Below are 18,828 nucleotides of genomic sequence, written 5' to 3'. Positions count from 1 at the left end.
CACCGTCCTTCTAGTCAGCACATATCACAGGAAGTCGAAGAACAAATAAGTCTTTTTACAAGAGCAATATTTATCATGACACAGAAACACCCTAAAACCAAATGCGGAACTCCAATAACCCTAACATTAGCGACCAGCCAGAATTAATGCCAAGAACATGGTTTAACAAGGATCCAAGACAGATGTGGCCCTAAAGTGAAAAGATTCCTCTTCATCCTCTTCTCCTGAGTAGCCTAAGGAGATCTGACCGATGTACTATCTTATTGCATCTAGATTGACGCTCTCAAATCCCCTTTGCTGCTATGAAACATAAGGATCAAATGAATCTCCTCAGAATAGGCAGCACCTGCAGGTCCCAAAGTCAGCTTTGAGTAGAGCAGACTTAGCCATGGCCTGAAGACCAGCTTTAAACTCATAATCCCAAATCCATTCGGTATATGGACAGGAGAATAAAGCAGTTGAGCTGGGTTTGCTTGATCAATCAATTCCCAGGATTTTACCTTGACACTTGTGCAAATTATATCGATTACACCGGCACTTACTTACACATACTTGTGAAGCTTGGTAGAAATTATAATTCATTTTCATGTCGGCTATGTGTTGTTGGGAGTGTCATTCAGGTTCTGTAATTAATATGACTGACAGCTGCCTGTACCACCAAGTCATAAAAATGCAACGAAAGTATTTCTTGATAGAATGGAATTCTCCAGCTGTTAGTCAGTCTGATCGCTGACATAGTTCTGCAAAAGCAACTGTCCTGGGGGTTGTCAGAGGGTATTAGGGCCCAAAGGCTTTGGGGGAAGCAGGTTTACGTTCCTGGATTCTGGCAACTACTTGCGTGGGGAAATGACTAAAGGGACTACAGTACACACATTGAGCATAATGGATTGCTCTTAATTATTGTTAAATTCTGTCCATCAGACAAAGCAAATTTGACTGTGACAAACGCAGTTTTCTCAGCAACGCAGCATTATTTCACATAGCAATAAATCTGGTTACTTTCTCAGATTTTGAGAAACATCTGATAGGACAATGAAGCGCAGCATGCTGCATGCGGGGTGCCAGTTGTCCATGCCTGATTTAAATGATCATTTGTTGGTGAATATACTGTATGTGGTGTATAGGGACTAGGGAGGGTTAAAATCTCGAGGGTTTTGTTTTAGAGGTTTAGGTTATATACCTGAGAATCTCTAGAGTGTCGCGTACAGAGACAGGAGCTAGGGGAAAGGCAAAAGCACGTGTTGGGCCTGAGGGGCTCATTTGGTATAACAGAACCACGCACTCTTACTTTTTCTTCTGTCCTGCTGTAAATAGATTAGATTTTTGAAAGTGGATTACATTACTAAGGTTTCAACTTGACCATGTTGCATTAGATTCAAATACAAACAGGGGTGTATCTTTCTTATTAAATGTAACCGAAAAGTAATTAGATTCTAACAATGCACACGAACAAATTTAAAATGGATTATAGTTCAAAGGCAATAGTGGTCAGACCAGCAGAAACACCAAAAGATTTGGCATAAACCGTAGCAGGACACTAGTGTTTATTTTTTTATATTTTCAATATCCTAGAGACTAAATTTTGTAGTTCTCTGGGTGGTCCTGGAGTAACATTTCACTGCAAATTATTTTGTCTCCTGACTACACCCTAGCTCTTCCACTGTGTATTTCAGATTATTGAAACCTTACATGGGCAGAGCAACCCTAATATTGCGAGAAAATAATCCAGATGTGATCTGGGGAAGGTCAATTCTGATAAGATTTCCTTGATCAACAATGGGGAAAGTTAATCAATTGTAATGCTTTAAATAATATTTGTAATGGGATGTTATGAATTCCTGTTTTAATGCCTATTTCAATGTAGGTGTTGCCATAGTGGAGGTCTACATGGATGGAGCTCAATTTCCCACAGCAGATGTCACGTTGCTCATCTTTAGACTGAGTAATTGGATTTGATTTTCAACAATAAACTCTACATACTGTAAGATCACAACAAGTTAAAGAAATGCTGACAAACATTTAACAATGACTCTCTGCACCCTGCACAGTACATCTGTGAGTGATTTTCCCTGTATTCCTCTGTACAGTCAACATGATGGGTTGTTGGGGATTTGCATGTAAGTACAGTGGATGGAAGCTTGCAGCTCATGAAAAGAGGCATTCATTAGGCTGCCAATGTGACAGTCAGCCAACACCCTCACAGACTTAATTAAAACTTCACATCCAACCCTGGAAGCAGATACAGTAGGGTTCATATCTGAATCAACTATTTGAGGGGCATTTTGCTTGAGTGGTATGGACAGGGGAAGAAAACATGACTTCAGCATCTCCTTATCTAACCAGTAATGCCTGTGGACATGGTACTGCTCCAGCAAAAGCAAATTCTTCACTCCCACACCCTTCTGTAGCACAAACACCCATAAGAGAAGAATGCACCATGCAAGACCACCAGCTGCTGCAAGGGCTGATAGGTTAACGCCCCAAATACTTCTAATACTCAGATCTGACATGCACATTCTCACAGTAGACATATATAAACATACATAACTTCAAATACCGTATTTTCACGACCATAGGGTGCACCGTATTAAAAGGCGCAGTCTCAGTTACGGGGTCTATTTCTGTATTTAACACGTACACAAGGCGCACCGTATTATTGGGCGCAGGCATGGTAAACCATACGCTAGCTTAAAACATACGGTAGCATGCATGCACGCTAAAACAATGTTTTTAAAAAGGCAGCGGGAGCAAAACTGAGTTTGGCTGTACTTTATTGAAGTACTTAATGTACTCACGTTATTTTTTGATTAATTCTCATCCACAAATCCATCAAAGTCCTCATGTTCTGTATCCGAAATGAACAGCTGGGCAAGTTCTCAATCAAACACGCCAGGTTCGAGTCAGTCTCGTTGGCGTGCGAAAGCTCGAACAACAGTGCAAGCAGACGTTAGCCCAGCATCCACAATCCATTCACGAATGGTGGCGTAACTCGCCCGCCGCTGCCTCCTAGTCTTAGTAAAGTTGTGTTCGCCATCTGTCATCCATCACATCCACGATGGAAGAAAATTTTACAGACTTTTAAGTGCGCCTTATGATCGTGAAAATACGGTTCTCATGGCTCTTTATCAGGACCTTAGCCATGCAATTACATTGGCCCTTGTTAAAGCTGGAAGACAAGTACAAAGGAATCATAACCGCTCACCAACAAAAGGGATGACTAATTTGTATTCCACTTAGGGCTGTAACAATACAGTATCAAAATCGATAATCATGATATACTCTAAGACACCAACCTGTCATCTTTTAAATGGCAGCACAGCGAGACGCGCCTATCAACTCCCAGAGTTTGTGCCTCCAATCCAGATGCAGCCATGTGAGCTCAGAATGCTACCAAACTTAATATAATTGTAATTATAATTTGTATTTGAAGTATATTGGGGAAAAAAAACATCAGCCTCGAATGAAGACAAATTTCTTCAGCAAGCGTCCTTCAATTGCATGTTATGTGACTACTTTTTCCAGTGACAGTCATCTGACCAGAGTGAGCAAAACTGTAGCTAGCACTAATGCTAGTGCTGTTCAACTGCATCAGGAGAGCAGAGCGGAGGAAGTACTGCAAATAAACCTGAATTTGGTGACCTTTCAAGCTCACCTATGTCAGCAGTATACGAGCATTTTGGCTACCCGGTTGAGAACAGAAATGGAAACAGTGTCGTCAACTAGACCCAGATAGGCTTTTTTTTTTGGGACCGATCAGCAGGTTTAAAAAAACGATAACAAAATAGAGCAATGTGTCTATTTAAATGACTGGTTCATTTACTTAATTGCTCAAAAAATTATATTTACAATAAATATATCTTCGTTCATCTATTTATGTCAGTGAGCCATAGTGACAGAAAGAAAAATTAATGGTCTTCTATTAGATGGCAGGAAGTACATAAAGTAATTAATGTATCCCCTTTTTGTGACATTTTTGTTTGCTGGTGTGCCATGAGATTTTTCAACTGTAAAATATGTGCCTTGGCTCCATAAAGGTTGGAAATCACTGCTCTAGTCAGGTCATGTATTCTAATCAGTCAGGTCAAACCAACATTACAACATGACAGAAATAATGGGGGCTAACTTTCTGTAATCAAAAATCAGCCCATCAGCATAAAATGCTAATTATCGGCCGATACCGATCAGGCCGATAAGATCAGTGTGAATTCTAGACCCAGACTATTTGCTGTAAGTGTGACTCAACTATTGTATCGAACTGTGAGTCATAAATCATGATACAAATTGAATTTTGAATTTGGTGTATCATTACAGCCACAATATAAATATTACAATATACATTTTTTGACTTGAGTTTGTTGTCACATTTCTGTGGGGCCAATTATATATTACTCGTGCACTCACTGTAGTAGTCTCGCCACGCTGCACTATTTGCATATCTGTTGTTGACCAATACTGGCCACTCATGCCAGAGTAGCATCTGCTCCATTTGCCCACAGATTGAGGAGTATCTGCAACATTTGCACAATCAACATTGTCCCAGATTATCGCGCTACTCGTCACTTTAAACTGCATACACCCCTTGAAGTCTCGGCGCCCTTTGCACAAAGGTCATTGCACCGGACTATTGCAATATTAGTCATTCGATCTGCTCTAAGTGCTCAATGCAGCCCTATGGGGGGCACAAGTCAGTGCAAACTGTAGGCCGGTCCCAAGCCCGGATAAATGCAGAGGGTTGCGTCAGGAAGGGCATCCGGCTTAAAACCTTGCCAAACAAATATGAGCGTTCATCCAAAGAATTCCATACCGGATCGGTCGTGGCCCGGGTTAACAACGTCCGCCACCGGCGCCGTCAACCTGCAGGGCGCTGTTGGAAATTCAGCTACTGTGGGTCGAAGTCGAAGTCAAAGAAGAAGAAGAAGAAGAGGTGGAAAGCGGGTTCTTCGGCAGAAAGAGAAGAGGAAAACACAGAGCCTAGAACTGAATGTGGGGACTTTGAATGTTGGGACTATGACAGGAAAATCTCGGGAGTTGGTTGACATGATGATTAGGAGAAAGGTTGATATATTGTGTGTCCAGGAGACCAGGTGGAAAGGCAGTAAGGCTAGAAGTTTAGGGGGAGGGTTTAAATTATTTTACCATGGTGTAGATGGGAAGAGAAATGGAGTCGGGGTTATTTTAAAAGAAGAGTTGGCTAAGAATGTCTTGGAGGTGAAAAGAGTATCAGATCGAGTGATGAGGCTGAAATTTGAAATTGAGGGTGTTATGTGTAATGTGATTAGTGGCTATGCCCCACAGGTAGGATGTGACCTAGAGGTGAAAGAGAAATTCTGGAAGGAGCTAGATGATGTAGTTCTGAGCATCCCAGACAGAGAGAGAGTCGTAATTGGTGCAGATTGTAATGGACATGTTGGTGAAGGAAATAGGGGTGATGAAGAAGTGATGGGTAAGTACGGCATCCAGGAAAGGAACTTGGAGGGACAGATGGTGGTAGACTTTGGAACAAGGATGCAAATGGCTGTAGTGAACACTTTTTTCCAGAAGAGGCACGAACATAGGGTGACCTACAAGAGCGGAGGTAGAAGCACACAGGTGGATTACATCTTGTGCAGACGATGTAATCTGAAGGAGGTTACCAACTGTAAGGTAGTGGTAGGGGAGAGTGTGGCTAGACAGCATAGGATGGTGGTGTGTAAGATGACTCTGGTGGTGGGGAGGAAAATTAGGAAGACAAAGGCAGAGAAGAGAACCATGTGGTGGAAGCTGAGACAGGACGAGTGTTGTGCAGCTTTTCGGGAAGAGGTGATACAGGCTCTCGGTGGACGGGAAGAGCTTCCAGAAGACTGGACCACTGCAGCCAAGGTGATCAGAGAAGCAGGCAGGAGAGTACTTGGTGTATCTTCTGGCAGGAAAGGAGAGAAGGAGACTTGGTGGTGGAACCTCACAGTACAGGAAATCATACAAGGAAAACGGTTAGCTAAGAAGAAGTGGGACACTGAGAGGACCGAGGAGAGGCGAAAGGAATACATTGAGATGCGACACAGGGCAAAGGTAGAGGTGGCAAAGGCAAAACAAGAGGCATATGATGACATGTATGGCAGGTTGGACACTAAAGAAGGAGAAAAGGATCTATACAGGCTGGCCAGACAGAGGGATAGAGATGGGAAGGATGTGCAGCAGGTTAGGGTGATTAAGGATAGAGATGGAAATATGTTGACTGGTGCCAGCAGTGTGCTAGGTAGATGGAAAGAATACTTCGAGGAGTTGATGAATGAGGAAAATGATAGAGAAGGGAGAGTAGAAGAGGCAAGTGTGGTGGACCAGGAAGTGGCAATGATTAGTAAGGGGGAAGTTAGAAAGGCATTAAAGAGAATGAAAAATGGAAAGGCAGTTGGTCCTGATGACATTCCTGTGGAGGTATGGAAGCATCTAGGAGAGGTGGCTGTGGAGTTTTTGACCAGCTTGTTCAATAGAATTCTAGTGCGTGAGAAGATGCCTGAGGAATGGAGGAAAAGTGTACTGGTGCCCATTTTTAAGAACAAAGGTGATGTGCAGAGCTGTGGCAACTATAGAGGAATAAAGTTGATGAGCCACACAATGAAGTTATGGGAAAGAGTAGTGGAGGCTAGACTCAGGACAGAAGTGAGTATTTGCGAGCAACAGTATGGTTTCATGCCTAGAAAGAGTACCACAGATGCATTATTTGCCTTGAGGATGTTGATGGAAAAGTACAGAGAAGGTCAGAAGGAGCTACATTGTGTCTTTGTAGATCTAGAGAAAGCCTATGACAGAGTACCCAGAGAGGAACTGTGGTACTGCATGCGGAAGTCTGGAGTGGCAGAGAAGTATGTTAGAATAATACAGGACATGTACGAGGGCAGCAGAACAGCGGTGAGGTGTGCTGTCGGTGTGACAGAAGAATTTAAGGTGGACGTGGGACTGCATCAGGGATCAGCCCTGAGCCCCTTCCTTTTTGCAGTGGTGATGGATAGGCTGACAGATGAGGTTAGACTGGAATCACCGTGGACCATGATGTTTGCAGATGACATTGTGATCTGCAGTGAAAGCAGGGAGCAGCTGGAGGAACAGTTAGAAAGATGGAGGCATGCACTGGAAAGAAGAGGAATGAAGATTAGCCGAAGTAAAACAGAATATATGTGCATGAATGAGAGGGGTGGTGGGGGAAGAATGAGGCTACAGGGAGAAGAGATGGCAAGGGTAGAGGACTTTAAATACTTGGGGTCAACCGTCCAGAGCAATGGTGAGTGTGGTCAGGAAGTGAAGAAACGGGTCCAAGCAGGTTGGAACGGGTGGAGGAAGGTGTCAGGTGTGTTATGTGACAGAAGAGTCTCTGCTAGGATGAAGGGCAAAGTTTATAAAACAGTGGTGAGGCCAGCCATGATGTATGGATTAGAGACAGTGGCACTGAAGAGAAAACAGGAAGCAGAGCTGGAGGTGGCGGAAATGAAGATGTTGAGGTTCGCTCTCGGAGTGACCAGGTTGGATAAAATTAGAAATGAGCTCATCAGAGGGACAGCCAAGGTTCGATGTTTTGGAGACAAAGTTAGAGAGAGCAGACTTCAATGGTTTGGACACATCCAGAGGAGAGAGAGTGAGTATATTGGTAGAAGGATGATGAGGATGGAGCTGCCAGGCAAGAGAGCTAGAGGAAGACCAAAGAGAAGGTTGATGGATGTCGTGAGGGAAGACATGAGGGCAGTTGGTGTTCGAGAGGAGGATGCAGGAGATAGGTTATCATGGAAAAGGATGACGCGCTGTGGCGACCCCTAACGGGACAAGCCGAAAGGAAAAGAAGAAGATCTGCTCTAAGTGCTCGAGGACTTTATTGCTCAGTGACTGTTTTTTTTGTCAATGTCTTTATGTCTCAAAAGTGTTCTCTGTCAATTGACTGTCTGTTGTCGTACTAGAGCGGCTCCAACAACCGGAGACAAATTCCTTGCGTGTTTTTTGGACATACTTGGCAAATAAAGATGATTCTGATTCTGATCACTGAGGTATGAGCATTTAAATTTCCTATGCCTGAAGAGAGTGGAAATTAAGATGCAGTTACTGTAAATTACTATTGTAATTATCTGATAACAATATCAGGCAACTTTTTAACATAATCATAATTTCTGTTGGTCTTCTGCATGTATTGTTAATAGCGTATAGCAAAAAATAATAATAAAACAAAACAAATTTTTTTTGTATCTCCATTGGTTGATTGAACTGTTTCACACATAATTTCTCTCAAACCACTCCTCCCTGTTCTCTTTGGCCATCCAGACAACAACCGATCACTATTACTTTGTTTAAAAAACAATTCCTGACAGCCTTGAACAAAGAATGTTGGTTTTTTTTGTGCAGATCATTGAAAACAAAGGAATATCTCCGCTGTCCTCAATGAGATATACCTACTCGAGTCAGCACAACAGCCAAATTCCCTGAAGCTACTTAAGTTGTGGGGATGCAGATATTGACATGCTTACTGTGTTCACTTGCATACAGCAGCCAGTTTAGGCAAACGAAATGACCCTTTCAAAATAGTTTAACATATTATTTATTATTGACGCAAAACAATGCCGACAACGCACAAGTCGGATTGATCAAATTCCACATGATCACCAGAATTCTTCAATACATAATATGCATGGCTTTCCCCAAAGTCACAATGTATTTCCTGACTGTACAGACAGAAAATCTGACAAAATGTATGAACCACAAAAACATTTTGAATGCCCTCAAGTGACACCTGAGACTGAACAGATGCAAGGGAGGGTTTACTTGGTGTCTCTTTCCAAAAGCATTAAGACGCCATATTATTTATTGTCCTGGTGCTGCTTAAAGGCAGCCGGTCCGACTTGGCAACTATAAATTATAAGTGCCAGTTGACTGCTGTGTTCAGGGTTCCACACTCTTACTTTTATGATTAATAGAAAGCCCTAGAATATCGTCGTTTCAGCTGCAGAGCATCACTTTTCAGTGACCAGCTGCCAGTTTAAGTGCCTTTCAACCTATTGCTGTGTGTGTGGTGTGTATCAGGGGTTGGAGGTCCAGATGGTAACCGAACCACTTCCTGCATGCCACCTATTGACAACTGCACTGCAGAATAATGTCAAAGGCTCTGCATACAAGGAAGAGCCAATTGTCATACTCTTATGAAAAAATCTGGTTGCCATCCAAGCATCTGAAATAGCAAAAGCGACGGACATGGACTGAATCCAATTCTCACAAAAGTCACTCATGATGAGGCCCCAAACATGCAGTTTTATTCATATCCTTTAAATTAGTCAAGAGTGGGTAATGTGATATAGCAATTCTGGAAGCGACTCTCGGCTAGCAGATGGCCACCTATCCAAGTGTCTGTAAGCTGGAAACACCCTGAGCGTGAGCAGAGAAAGAGGCAGACTGAGGAGGCTCTAGAGGTGGCATATGTCACGACAAGAATCTTTACAAAGTTTGCAAAGCAGACATAATCCATAAATCTTTGGGCCTCCTCAAATAACTTAGATCACCATGTTCTTGACTGCATGGAAGTCAGCACTAAGTGCCCACATCAATGAAAGTTTAGAGGTACAACAACGTATTAGGGTTGTAATACGAAAGCTCCTGCTTTTGCATCCTTTGGAGGGTTTTGTTTTTTGTCCTGGCAATATTGGAGTCCAATAATTAGTCCTAAAGTATACATTAGAGCTACATTTTACCACAACTGACAGACATTTGATTCCAAAGTAGAGGGGAGTTCTGTTGAGTTGACATTTTAGAAAGAAACCCTAAATACCAATTTTCTACCCTACAATTTTAGGTACCTATTTGTTGGGGTACCAGTTGCAAAGATAGTACAGTAGTGGTAGGGTGCAGCTCAACACACTGCTTTCTGTTGAATCTATGACAGAGAATTTTCAAATTGGGACTGCAGCTAATGAATATTTTTAGACTCGATTATTCTACCAACTAGCGGCACGGTGGATGACTGGTTAGAGCGTCAGCCTCACAGTTCTGAGGACCCTGGTTCAATCCCCGGCCCTGCCTGTGTGGAGTTTGCATGTTCTCCCCGTGCCTGTGTGGGTTTTCTCCAGGCACTTTGGTTTCCTCTCACATCCCAAAAACATGCATTCATTGGAGACTCTAAATTGCCCGTAGGAGTGACTGTGAGTGCGAATGGTTGTTTGTTTGTATGTGCCCTGCGATTGGCTGGCAACCAGTTCGGGGTGTACCCCGCCTCCTGCCGATGACAGCTGAGATAGGCTCCAGCACGCCCGCGACCCTTGTGAGGAGAAGCGGCTCAGAAAATGGATGGATGGATATTCTACCAACTATCCCATCGACTGAGTCATCGTATAAAAAAATATTTTTCATTATTAAACAATAACATCAATACAAAATATGCACGTGAGGTGCAGATATTGTTTTTCTCCACTTGAAGTCGCCACCCTCAGGTACACAGTAGTACCTGTGACCTCTTAAACAGTTGACTTACAAATACATTGTAAAATGCTGCCAATTTTGCACATCTCTGTTGGGACACTTCTACAGTGGATACGGAAAGTATTGAGACCCCCTTAAATGTTTCACTCTTTGCTATATTGCAGCCATTTGCTAAATTAATTTAAGTTAATTTATTTCCCCCTCAATGTACACACAGCACCCCATACTGACAGAAAAAAAACTGAATTGTTGAAATTTTTGCAGATGAAAAATGAAAAAATTAAATATCACACAGCCACAAGTATTCAGACCCTTTGCTCAGTATTTAGTAGTAGCACCCTTTTGAACTAATACAGCCATGAGTCTTTTTGGGAATGATGCAAAAAGTTTTTCACACCTGGTTTTGCGGATCCTCTGCTATTCCTCCTTGCAGATCCTCTCCAGTTCTGTCAGGTTGGATGGTGAACGCTGGTGGACGGCCATTTTCTGGTCTCTCCAGAGATGATCAATTGGGTTTAAGTCAGGGCTCTGGCTGGGCCATTCAAGAACACTCACGGAGTATTTCTGAAGCCACTTCTTTGTTATTTTAGCTGTGTGCTTAGGGTCATTGTCTTGTTGGAAGGTGAACCTTCGGCCCAGTCTGAGGTCCTGAGCACTCTGGAGAAGGTTTTGGTCCAGGATATCCCTGTACTTGGCCCCATTCTTCTTTCCTTCGATTGCAACCAGTCATCCTGTCCCTGCAGCTGAAAAACACCCCCACAGCATGACGTGGCCACCACTATGCTTCACAGTTGGGACTGTATTGGACAGGTGATGAGAAGTGGCTGGTTTTCTCCACACATACCGCATAGAATTAAGGCAAAAAAGTTCTATCTTGGTCTCATTAGACCAGAGAATCTTATTTTTCACCATTTTGGAGTCCTTCAGGTGTTTTTTTTAGCAAACTCCATGCGGGCTTTCATGTGTCTTGCACTGAGGAGAGGCTTCAATCGGGCCACTCTGCCATAAAGGCCCGACTCATGGATGCAGTGATGTTTGACTTTTTAGAACTTTTTCCCCATCTCCCGACTGCATCTCTGGAGCTCAGCCACAGTGATCTTTGGGTTCTTCTTTACCTCTCTCACCAAGGCAATATGACAAAGGTGGGTACATCAATTCCCATGGGCTATTTACCTCAGCAAACTAATGCTTCGTCTTGAGCGCATTCAATCCACTTATACGTTCCAGTGTTGGTACTTTTCAACCCCGAAAAGAAACTACATAGAAGACACAGGTATGTCCTGAATCGAACAACAATCAATCGCCATCGTGATCACGACAAAGTTAAAAAATTCAGCACTCAGCAAGCAGTGAAATTGCCAAAAAAACAAACTAATAAAAATAAAAAATAAAAAAGCAAGCACTGCCTGTGTGCAGTGCGATACTATATTTAAATAGACCACACCAATTTATTTCGTAGAGAAACTAATCTGCACAAACAAACAATAGTTAAGAGCCAATGGGGGGGGGGGGGGGGGGTACACCCCAAACTGGTCGCCAGCCAATCGCAGGGCACACATAAACAAACAACCAGTCGCACTCACATTCACACCTATGGGCAATTTAGAGTTTTCAATTAACCTACCATGCATGTTTTTGGGATGTGGGAGGAAACCGGAGTGCCCGGAGAAAACCCACGCAGGCACGGGGAGAACGTGCATATAAGCAAAAAAACATTCGCACTCACATTCACACCTATGGGCAATTTAGAGTATTCAATTAACCTACCATGCATGTTTTTCGGATGTGGGAGGAAACCGGAGTACCCGGAGGAAACCCACACAGGCACGCGGAGACCATGCAAACTCCACACTGAGGCCTGATTTGAACTCAGGTCCTCAGAACTGTGAGGCAGCTGTGCTAACCAGTCGTCCACTATGCCGGGAAAAAATATCGATATCACAATATATCTCCCCATGCACCAACAAATAGTGATTTGAGTGATACAGTTTGATTGTGTATGTTTTGTGAATACCGGTATTCTCCTCCATGTACTGTCCTATGAATACAAATAAGTTTGCTTTGTGTTTTCAACAATTTGCTGCTCCACTACTTGCTATTCATTTCATTTTGTTCTTTTTGTTTGGAGCTAAGTCTTAAGCAAAGCAAAGTTATTTATATAGCACATTTCATACACAAGGTAACTCAATGTGCTTTACATGATTAAAACCATTTAAAAACAATGAAAAAAACAGCTTATAAACATTTAAAACAAAGAGAAAAAAAATAAAATACAATTAAAACAGCATACAGTGCAAGAAATATCATTTAAAAGTGGAAATGCTCCAAAAAGCATGGGGAAAAAAAAAGAAGAGTTTTTAACCTGGACATAAAAACATGCACACTTGGGGCTGACGTCACTTCTGTTGGCAACTTATTCCATTTGTGTGCAGCATAACAGCTAAATGCTGCTTCACCATGTTTGCTTTAGACTCTGTGCTCCACTATTTGACCTATCGATCTCAGAACCCTACTGGGTTTATATTCCATTAGCATTTCATTCATGTATTCAGGACCTAAACCGTTTAGTGATTTATAGACCAGTAACATAACTTTAAAATATATTCTAAAGCTGACTAGAAGCCAGTGTAAAGACTTTAGAATTGGAGTAAGATGCTCTGACCCGTTTGTTCTGGTCAGAACCCGAGCTGCAGCATTCTGAATGAACTTCAGCTGTTTAATGCTCTTTTTAGGGAGTCCAGTCAGAAGACCATTACAATAGTCAAGTCTACTTGAGATAAAAGCATGGATGAGCTTCTCCTGGTATGCTTGAGACATGCAGCCTTCAATCTGGATATGTTCTTCAGATAGTCGAAGGCAGTTTTAGTAATTGATTTGATATGACTGTTGAAAGTCAGGTCGGAATCTATCAGAACACCAAGGTTTCGGACTAGGTCATTGTTTTTAAAGAGAGTGACTCCAGGTATTTCCTAACAGCAATCCGCTTTTCTATCCATCCATCCATCCATTTTCTGAGCCGCTTCTCCTCACTAGGGCAGGAGGTATGGTACACCCTGAACTGGTTGCCAGCCAATCGCAGAGCACATACAAACAAACAACCATCCGCACTCACATTCACACCTACGGGCAATTTAGAGTCTCCAATTAATGCATGTTTTTGGGATGTGGGAGGAAACCGGAGTGCCCGGAGAAAACCCACGCAGGCACGGGGAGAACATGCAAACTCCACACAGGCGGGGCCGGGGATTGAACCCGGGTCCTCAGAACTGTGAGGCTGATGCTCTAACCAGTCGTCCACCGTGACGCCAATCCGCTTTTCTTCATTGCCAAAAACAATTATTTCAGTTTTGTCGTGGTTTAATTGAAGAGAATTTTGGCTCATCCAGTTATTTATCTGTTTTAGACAGTGACACAACACCTCAATTGAACTGTAGTCATCTGGAGACATTGCTAGACATAACTGTGTGTCATCTGCATAGCTATGATAGTCAAAATTAAAGTTCTGAAGAATTTGACCCAAGAGTAGGTTCAAGAACTGACCCTTGAGGGACCCCATAGGTCATTGCCATTCGATGAGATTGAACACTTCCAATGGTTACAAAATAACTCCTTTAAGAATGATGCCAATCATATTTAGTTTGAATAAATAAACAAAGTGCGAACAACCTTATTTTTCTTAAATAACTAACAATAAATTTGAAAAAAAAAAAAAATCTAATTTCATTAAATCAAGTTTGATTGATGCACACAGGTCAAAATTGGGTGGTTACATTTTCCATTAAACTTTGAATTACAATGTAAAATTTGACAGTAGATGAATTGATAACATACTGAGCTTTGTTAAAAACAGTTATATTCTCCAATGTTTATTTTTTTAGTTAAATGTTAGCTGCTGTAGTCTGTCTCACATTCGAGGGCTTTTTTGTTTGAATATCACCTCTGTGGAGTTTGCATATTTTTCCCATGCTTGCATGGGTTTTCTTCGACTTCTTCCCACATTCCCAAAAAAATACGTTAGGTTAATGGAAGACTAAATCCTTTTTTCAAATTTAAGGCCCGTGGGCCAGATCTGGCCCACTATTTCATTTTATGTTGCCTGCGAAAGCTTTACAATTTTTCCTTGACTTCTGTTCAAAACTAACCATAAAGGTTATAATAACCAAATGCAGGGGCAATTATGTGATATAATGGGATGGGTATTGGAGTTCTCAAACAGAACATAAGTGACAAGAATTTTTTTTCTCCACGTTTTACACCCCTAATGAGTCTTTTGAACCCAACTTTTATGTGCATTTTTCAAAAAAATCTAACAAAAGTAAACTTTTCATCTTTTTTTAGACTACTGCGCTAAATTGGCTTTGGGGCACCACTTAAATATGTCCCATCGATGTGAAACTTCACAGGAGGTCTTTTCTCATGGTTTCACACCATATCCAGGCCTTCGCTGATGAAAAATCAAAAGTTCGAAAATAAGGACCACCCTACTATAGCTATATGTTTTGTTTGTTAGGTTTTTTTTTTAGACTCACGCAGTACAAATGCAACTTCCAGTAGCACTTAAATAGCCTCTTCCAGGCCCTTCAGAGCGAGCCAAAACAATTAACAAATGCTATTATTAGTGGTTTTACATCATACTAATTACGGCTCACTGTTCAAACTGTTATTGTTGCACTTGTCTGTCATGTTGAACATTCATTACCTTAAAAGAAAAGGTATTAATGTTGCACTTCTGTTTAAAAAAAAAAAAAAAAAGATTTAAGCTATTGATGTTGTATGTTAAGTAGGTTAATTGTGAGTGTGAATGATTGTTTGTCTGTGTGCCTTGCGATTGGCTGGCAACCAGTTTTTTAGGGAGTACCCCACCTCTCACCCAGAGTCAGCTGAGATAGGCGCCAGCATGCCCACGACCCTAGTGAGGATAAGCGGTACGGAAAATGGATGGAATGGATGGATGGATGGATGTTGTATATTAAATGCGATGAAATATGTCCCTGGTATAAGCAGTTTGTTTTTGCATTTTGTTCCCTCACTGCACCCTCTGTGGACATGACAATGAGCTTAAAACCAATGTACTGTATGTATATCGAACCATGATTTTTGGTGTACCGTTATACCCGTAGCGATTTTACATTTGTGTTTTTACCATTATAACTAGGGCCCGATCAATATACATTTTTTTCAGATCAATATTCCGATATTTGTCAGAATAAAATTTTGATCACCGTTTAATTGGCCGATTAATTAAAAAATATATATAATGCATGAAACAACTTACTTTTTTGGTCAGTTAACACTTACAGCAATAAAGATATGAATTAGTGGCATAACATTTTACTGTTTTACAATACTTTGTCCTTTAGAATTTGTTCCACTGTATAATAGAAAAATCGGCAAAAATAGGCAGATTTTTTTGGGCCGATTTTATTTTGAATGTTGAATATCATTATCTTTGTCTTATGTTGCAATACTGAGTTAATGTGTTAAAAAAAAAACAATTGTCAAAGATCGACTAAAAATGGCAGATTGACGATTTTAAAGGACTAATACCGGCCGCTTTAGTTATAAATGGTCCTCTGAGGGCAACTACAATGTGGCCCACAATGAAAAAAGTTTGACACCCCTGCTCTTTGTTGGTGTCAATGTGAATATCAATGGTTGTTTGTCTGTAGATGCCCTGGGATTGACCGGCGGACATTCCAGGATGTCGTTCCCTTCTTGCCCAAAGTCAGCAGGAATAGGCGGATAATCAAAATGTGTTGTTTAGTGTGCAAGAAGAGTTTGTACTTGTGAAAATGTTTCGGTCATCAGTTGCATAGATAATGATGTACTAAATTTCCAATATGCATTTATCAAATTGGAACTGACATTATCATCTGTAAACTACTATGCGATTCACACCCCTGTTGGAAGGGGGCGACACACTCTCCAGATTGCACAAGTGAAAAGTAAATACTTTACTGTAATAACCATTAAATCAACTTCAACAGTGAGTGAAGGCTATGATTTCTGGGTTTGCAACTGGGGCGTAACTTAGCAGTGGTGCAAATGCGCAGAAGACTCTGTTAGCAGGTGAACAAGGCATAAGGCATTTTGGTATTTGGTGCACCCGCCTGACACATTCTTTTGTCAGCTGACAAAAGAGGGAGTCCATCCAGGGATGTGAGGCTGAGCGTGCACAAGATGCCCAAGATCACGAAACGGTAAAAGATACAATAACAATTACGTTTGTTTCGAGGGACCTGCCAGAAAACGCTGAACAAAACAAACAAAACAAACAAAATCTAAATAAATCAAATAAAAGTGTCAAAGTCGTGTAGCAGACGGCATGAAAGAACCACACACAAAAACTAGACCAGGTGGTCTAAGAGTTGGGGAAAATGGTTGCTAACTACTGATGCTAAAAGTTACTCTCTTGATTAACTCTCCGTTTCAAACGAGAGTAGGCGGTGAAGTTACCTGTAATTTGGGCGAAGAAGGTTCACTGAGTCGAACAGCGGCTCACTTCTCACCTCGAGGCACAACTCGCACAGTAGATCCACCTCCTCAACACACGTTGCGGCTCTCTCTCGGTGATAGTCGGCTCAGTTTTGTTTTTTAACTAAAGACAGGTCGCTTTCTAACTTGTAAGAAACAGACTCCGGTGTCTAAGACTGCGTGCGTTTACTCAGAAACCAAAGCGGTGTTTCGTCAAGCTGGTTTACTGTACTGCGAGTCGTCCACTAGTCCAGCCAGTGAGGTGGAGGACCCCAAAAGCCAAATAAAGGCGCACGTAGAAAGATAGGGCGGGACAGGAAACTACATATCATGCTGTCAAAATAAAATTCTAGCTGACAGAGACTATACTATACACTCAGAAAAATAAATCATGGCATAGTTATTTGTAAGTATTTGCAGCCATTTCATTTTATTAAAATAATATACTTTTTACAATTTATTTATTGCGTTTCCTTAAAATGTGAGTTGCTAAACTAATAAAATGGAATCCGTTAAAATGTATGAATATAGCTTAAAAAAGAGAAGCTGTTATTTATTTAGTTAAAATTGATGTAATTGCTTTCCATTAGGTTTAAATAAACATTTCACGATGTCCGTGCACCACATTTCCGGTATAGCAACTGGGTTGTATATATTTACACCATGATATTTAATTTTTTATTTGACACTATTTACAGGGTGGGACGATAAAAATGTGTTTGTTGTAGATTATATAATCAATTTGTCACAGGCAGTGGCTCCACAAACTGGGAAGTAATATATTTACATTTAATATATTTATCATGAATGCAAATACACCATGATATTTCATTTTTTTTATTTCACACTATTTACAGGGTGGGACTATAAAAATGTGTTTGTTGTAGATTATAAAATCAACTTGTCACAGGCAGTGGCTCCACAAAAGTCTTATATTTTGAAAGGGTCATCAGGATGTCTTTCTGCGTTGATTTGCCTGAGCTAGCTAGGCATTTGAGCTTTGTGTGTGGTATGAATAGTGCATCCTCATCATGGACTTCTGTGGACATAAAGAAATGAATCCTTGAAAAAAAATTATAATAATAATAATTTTTAAAAAACAAGGTTAGATAGTACATATGTGTTGTAGTGTTGTTTAGTAACTTTTATAATGTTAAGGTAAAAAAGGTTTTCCTTATAGAAGGTAATTGAGATTAAATGGAAGCAATTATTCCTACAGCTAGTAAATTGAGCTCCCAGTCAGCATGGATGCTGAAGTGATCGATGAAAAGAACCTGTCTTGGTCGCGGCCATTTTCAAGATTGCTTGTGGTCACCCCCTGCTGGCCAGAAGTTGATTGCTCTCCAAACGAAAGTGAAATGCTCGTTCCTTTTTTTTCTTGCCACAGAAAATCCAGTTATTGGCCTGCTGCGTAGATAAGCAGTACCACTAACTGTCAGTTATTGTCATGATGAAGAGTTTGTAAAAGTGAATTTGATTTTCCCTCACATAAAATACTTTATGCTGTGTTTGCTTGTACATACAACTTTTTCACTGGGCATGTCAGGTCTCGTAAATATTGTCTTCAGAATTGTCAACGTTTGTCCTATTGATTGAAAATCAGTATTCATTTTTAGCAATTTAATCAATATATTACAAGGCTGCCAACAGTAATATGTGGTGTTTTTTTTTATTTCTTTTAACATTGGGCTGTTTTCCACCCACAAGGAAAGCTTCACTTGTAAATCACTTGTCTGTATTATAAGAGGAGCATGTTGGATGGGTTTGGCACACCAGGCTCGCAGTTCTTAGATTTGGGCTTCAAATCTCAGTTTGGGTATTCCTGTGTAGAGTTTGCATGGTCTTCCCTTCCCTGTGTTTTGCGTGTTTATTTTTATTTTTTGCAAGCAGGGACTACGGTTTTCTCCCACATTCCAAAAACGCATGAAA

At 41.1% G+C, this 18,828-nt stretch overlaps 1 protein-coding gene across 4 annotated transcripts in view; it reads right to left on the bottom strand.

The window, feature by feature from the left end:
* plxnb1a (plexin b1a) overlaps positions 1-17,159 on the bottom strand; it is a 102,442-nt gene extending 85,283 nt beyond the window's left edge. For all 4 annotated transcript variants that reach the window (XM_061781332.1, XM_061781342.1, XM_061781352.1 and 1 more), the window contains exon 1: positions 16,882-17,159. The gene's annotated coding sequence lies outside the window, so the exon portion shown is untranslated. The remainder of the gene's footprint in view (positions 1-16,881) is intronic.
* Positions 17,160-18,828: the final 1,669 nt, after the last annotated feature.

Source organism: Phyllopteryx taeniolatus, chromosome 1 (assembly GCF_024500385.1).
Source record: "Phyllopteryx taeniolatus isolate TA_2022b chromosome 1, UOR_Ptae_1.2, whole genome shotgun sequence".
Lineage (NCBI taxonomy): Eukaryota > Metazoa > Chordata > Actinopteri > Syngnathiformes > Syngnathidae > Phyllopteryx > Phyllopteryx taeniolatus.
The sequence above is the reverse complement of the archived record's forward strand: the minus strand, read 5'-3'. Positions and strand labels throughout refer to the sequence as shown.